Genomic DNA, 6,335 nt, shown 5'->3' with positions numbered 1-6,335 from the left:
ACTGCAAGTGGTTATGATACTATTTGGGTAATAGTCGATCGTCTCACCAAATTAGTACATTTTCTTCCAATGAGAGAAGATGAAAAAATGGAGAATTTGGCGTGATTATACTTGAAAGAAGTTGTCTCCAGACATGGAATACCAATCTCTATTATCTCTGATAAGGATGGCAGATTTATTTCAAGATTCTGGCAGACGTTGCAACAAGCATTGGGAACTCGTCTAGACATGAGTACTGCCTATCATCCACAAACCGATGGGTAAAGTGAGAGGACTATAAAAACTCTTGAAGACATGCTACGAGCATGTGTTATTGACTTTGGAAACAGCTAGGATCGACACCTACCGTTAGCAAAATTTTCCTACAACAACAGTTATCACTCAAGTATCGAGATGACACCGTTTGAGGCACTTTATGGTAGAAAGTGCAGGTCTTCAATTTGTTGGAGTGAAGTTGGGGATAGACAAATTACGGGTCCGGAGATAATTCAAGAAACTACCGAGAAGATCATCCAGATTCAACAACGGTTGAAAACCGCCCGAAGTCGACAAAAGAGTTACGCGGACATTAAAAGAAAGGATATAGAATTTGAAATTAGGGAGATGGTCATGCTTAAGGTTTCACCTTGGAAAGGCGTTGTTCGATTTGGTAAATGGGGGAAACTAAATCCAAGGTACATTGGGCCATTCAAGATTATAGATCGTGTTGGACCAGTAGCTTACCGACTTGACTTACCACCACAACTCGCCGGGGTACATAATACCTTTCATGTCTCGAATCTGAAAAAATGTTTTGCTAAAGAAGATCTCACTATTCCGTTAGACGAAATCCAAATCAATGAAAAACTTCAATTCATCGAAGAACCCATCGAAATAATGGATCGTGAGGTTAAAAGACTTAAGCAAAATAAAATACCAATTGTTAAGGTTCCATGGAATGCTCGTAGAGGAACCGAATTCACCTGGGAATGTGAAGATCAGATGAAGAAGAAATACCCGCACCTATTTCCAGAAGATGCGTCAACACTTCCAACAGCTTGAAATTTCGGGACGAAATTTATTTAACGGTTAGGTACTGTAGTGACCCGAATTTTTCCATGATTATTCCATGATTATTCCATGATTATATATTAAATGAAAACTATATTTGCATGATTAAATGTTTCCCACATGTTAAGCAATTAAACTTGTTAAGACTTGATTATTTGAAATGAGTTTCATGTAGACAATTGACCACCCAAGTTGACCGGCGATTCACGAACGTTAAAACTTGTAAAAACGACATGATGATATATATATATATATGGACATATATATGGTTAACATGAGATTATGATTGAGATTATGATAAGTAAGTATCTCACTAAGTATATTAACAATGTGTGATATACATAAAAAAAATGAGAATATTGAATTATGAAGCTCGAAACGATATACATAACGATTATCGTTATAACAACGTCTTACTAAATACATATGTATTGTATTAAGATATTGATATACTATATTTAACACGATAAAATGATAATTAAGTATATCATTGAGTGTATTAACAATGAACTATACAAGTAAGATGAGACTACTAACTTAAGGATTTCGAAACAATATATATATGTAACGATTATCGTTGTAATAGTATTTTAACATATATATATGATGTTAAGATATATTCATACACCATGTTATCATGTTAACATAACAATTTAACATCTCATTTAAGTATAATAACAATGAATTAATTACATTTAACAAGATCGTTAACTTAAAGGTTTCAAAACAACACTTACATGTAACGACTAACGATGACTTAACGACTCAGTTAAAATGTATATACATGTACTGTATTTAGATGTATTAGTACACTTTTGAAAGACTTCAAGACACATATCAAAGTACTTCTACTTAACAAAAATGCTTACAATTACATCCTCATTCATTTTCATCAACAATTCTACTCGTTTGCACCCGTATTCGTACTCGTACAATACACAGCTTCTAGATGTATTTACTATTGGTATATACACTTCAATTATCAGCTCTTAGCAGCCATTTTGAGTCACCTAAACATGTGGGAATCATCATTTGGCAACTAGCATGAAATATCTCACAAAATTACAAAAAATATTATAAATCATTCATGAATTATTTACAAAAAAACAAACTTACACATCCTTTATATCTAATTCATATAACAACGACCAAAAAACACCTACAAACACTTTCATTCTTCAATTTTCTTCATCTAATTGATCTCTCTCAAGTTCCCTCTTCAAGGTCTAAGTGTTCTTCATAAATTCTATAAGTTCTAGTTTCATAAAATCAAGAATACTTTCAAGTTTACAAGTCTACTTCCAAGCTTTCTAATCCATTCCAAGTAATCATCTAAGATCAAGAAACCTCTGTTATTTACAGTAGGTTATCATTCTAATTCAATGTAATATTCATATTCAAACTTTGATTAAATTTCTATAACTATAAACTATCTTAATTCGAGTAAAAATCTTACTTGAACTTGTTTTTGTGTCATGATTCTACTTCAAGAACTTTCAAGCCATCCAAGATCCTTTGAAGCTAGATCAATTTTTGTCACTTACAGTAGGTTTACCTACTAAACTTAAGGTAGTAATGATGTTCATAACATCATTCGATTCATATATATAACTATCTTATTCGAAGATTTAAACTTGTAATCACTAGAACATAGTTTAGTTAATTCTAAACTTGTTCTCAAACAAAGTTAATCCTTCTAACATAACTTTTAAAATTAATTAAACACAAGTTCTATATCTATATTGTAACATCCCGCGTTTTTCCGTTAAATTTATTTTTAACACTATTTTTTTTTAAATAATACCTTTCGTTATTTAAATTCGTAGTTTCCGTTGACCAACGTTCTTAATTTGTCCCGTTATTTAATTATAACATCACTCGTTTACTCGAGCGTTTTTAAAATATTCGTTTGGTTAATTCCCGCACCCGCTTTGAAACTTGAGGGACCGAGGTTGCCAAGTGGGCAAACTAGTTGACTAGGTCAACTAGTCAACCCACCTTATCCATCCATTCATTTCACCTCCCACCTTCTTCCTCTTTTCTCTCTACTTCCCTTTCATGAACTCAAACACCCATCTTCATAAAATCATCATCTAAATCCGGATCGAGAAGCAAACTTCAAAATAAATTACATTTTCGTGATCCTCTCTTCATCCTCTTCGATTTGGTACCAATTTCATAGCTTGGGGTAAAGTTTCTAAAAACTCTAGATTTCTCTAAATTCGTGTTTTTGACTTGAAATGGTGTTAGTTAGTGTCTATGGCTCGTGTATAACATGAATATATGTTTTGTTTGCTCGATTCGTTGTTTTGAGTAACTAGTTTGAACAATTGAAATGGGTGTGCTTAATCCTTGATTTTGGATGAGTTAATGTTGTTAAATTGTTATAGTTTATGTTTTAAAAGTGTTACTAGCATCTTTAGCATCAATTTGATGTGTAGGTTGATTTGGAAAACATCATTAACATGATTATTGGTTTTGTGATTCTTGATTAGGGTTTGATGAACTCTAAAAGGAAATTTTGATGCTTTGAATGCCATGAAATGTTATTAGTTAGTGATTAGTTGTATTGTATGTTTCATTACCTTCAAAACGGCATATTGTTGGTCCCTTAATAACAACAGGAGTATTGTAGAGGGGGGGTGAATACAATTCTTTTCTTAATTAACTCGTCAGTTAATCACGTTTAGTATTCTGTAGTAAATAAGATAGAGTCACAGGTAATTTTCAACTGTTATTCTTTATTGATTAAATCAGAAAGAATCACAACTATCCTTGGCGGAAATGATAGTTGGTTGATACAGATTACCTAGATTATAGCTAAGAGATAAACTAAAGCTATTACACGGTTTTGACTCTAACAGATAAACCCACACCACTACTTTTTACAATAGTGGATACTACAATATATATAGTAGTTCTATTAACTGTGTAATTAGTCTATTGTCCACTAGTACATTGGATGCTTTGTACTTGTGGGGACAATTGTGTCAGAAGGCGTGCTTTCCTTCTTTCCTCTTAGGTAGCTATTTGCTGGAACACACCCATTCGGTTTGGCACTACCATTTGATTTAAACAAATGGAATGTTGTGTTCCCTAGGTATGATTAAAGTATAACACATGTCTGCACATGCGTTCCACTTCTGCATTCCCACGTGGTCTTGTAAGGTCACTTGTCAGCCGCCGACTCCTGTCCTTTTCTGTTCAACTTTGTCTTCGACTTCTGTTGAATAGTGCGTTGATGTAGACCACTCTGGGAAACTACCATGCTTGTAATGGAGCATGGCTGTCTTGTGTTGTATGCTAATATCCAGACTTACTGGTCCTTCATATGCTGAGTCACTTGATATTCTTGATTTGCTGGGTGCACATCCTGTGCTGATTCGAAGAATACATATCTACCTTGTGCTGATAGACTAGGCAGCATACTAAACACTCGACACAGCTATATTAGCTGACTATACATAAACAAACGTGTGCTGGCTGCACATAACACTTTAGTGCAAATAAATATTGTTTTGTCATAATTAAATCCTTAATTATTTTGGGGACTCAACAATCTCCCCCTATTTGATGATGACAAAACCTATGACTTGAAGAGAAAACACTAAAGCCAGCAATTAGGGACCTAGAGAGAGTAGACAGTAAATTCGTCCCTTTAAGTTTGTTTTGGGATCTTTTGATGAGTTATCTATATCTTATAATTTGATATGATTTTGAAGAATAACTCACTTTACTTACATTACAACAGATATATACAATAATTACAAGATAATTCAAAAATAAAAGGTAAATTACAAAGATACAAGTTGAGCACATAGGAGACTATCTATCTTTATCCCTTTCTCTTTCTCTTTCTTCATCAGATAGCTCCTCTTGTTTAATCTTCCAGGCTTCAGGGAACAGGAGAGGTAATTCAGCAGGGTCAAAAACAGGGATGGAAGGAGGTAGAACAATTCGGCTACTCCCAGTTGGTCCTTCACCAGTAGGTTGCTTCCTTTTAGGCTTTTGAGCAAGAAATTCATCAACATCAACTACTGGTGCATTCCCAAACTTAGTTGCCTTCTTGAACAGCTGTTGGAGTTCAGTCTTAAGAGCACTCTTGATAGCACTCTCACCTTTACCAATGAAATACTCCAAGATTTCTATCCATTCACTGAATCCAAGAGTTCTCAAGTCATCAAAACTAATCCTTTCTTGAACATTGTTCTCCCTGACAACATTAAAAGCCCTTTTTGTCCCCCTGTTTACCTTGATAATTCTGCAGGGATTAGATCTTCTATTTATCACATTACCATACCTGCTCTTATAGTAAGTATCAGGAAACTCAATATTGTGATCAGGTACTACAGGAGCAGTGGTAGGTACTTCCTTAGCAGTTTCTATCTTATCAAAAACCTTATCCTGTTCTTTGACAATGGCTCTGGCTAGTTTGAGGGACTCAGCCTGTTGCTTTCTGTCAGCAGCCAATCTGTCTTCAATATCCTGAAGCCTTGAACGTTCAGCAAGTTCAGCATCAGCAGCTTCTCTGGCTTCCCTTTCAGCAGCTAAACCCATCAGATAATCATCATATGAAATGTTCAGGGATCTTACTGCTTCAACCATCTTTCTACCCTCTTCAGTACTAAGGGCAGCACAATACTCCCTTATATCCATACCCATCTGGAGAGCATCTTCAAAATGAATTCTTTCATCAGTAGTGGAGAGCCTGAGACCACTGTTATTCAAGTACACCCTAATGTCAACGCCAAAGTTTAGTGCAGCAATATAGTGTGGCTGATCAAGAGGGTGATGCAGCAGCCTGACTTGACGAATTCTTTCATTAAGTTCAATTTGTCTTTGTTCAAGCAACTCTGGAACAGTGATCTGAAGTCTGTAGGCATCTCTTTCATCTGGATTCATTTTTCTGATGTTTGGCTCACCATGGGTTACTGAGTCATCTTCCCAAGTGATATGTTTGTCATGAACCCTTGGGGAAGATGGAGGATACATAGATGATTCATAGCTGCCAGATGAACTAACTGGATGCTGATTGACCCGGTTATCCTGTGTTCTGTCAAAGTAAACTTGAATCTGGGGAGGAAGAGGAGATAGAACAAATGTTTGGCCGTCTCTTCCCCAGACTGTGAAGTGAGCAGGATCAACCGTTTCATCACCTACTTGTTTAGCACCCAGCTCAACCGACTTTGCTGGGTCTTCAACACTTGTACTACCCAGCAGCACACTTCTGGCTGGGTCTTCTATCACAGCACTCCTTGCTGTGTCTTCAATGCCAGCTGACTGAT

Source organism: Rutidosis leptorrhynchoides, chromosome 10 (assembly GCF_046630445.1).
Source record: "Rutidosis leptorrhynchoides isolate AG116_Rl617_1_P2 chromosome 10, CSIRO_AGI_Rlap_v1, whole genome shotgun sequence".
Classification (NCBI taxonomy): Eukaryota; Viridiplantae; Streptophyta; class Magnoliopsida; order Asterales; family Asteraceae; genus Rutidosis; species Rutidosis leptorrhynchoides.
The sequence above is the reverse complement of the archived record's forward strand: the minus strand, read 5'-3'. Positions refer to the sequence as shown.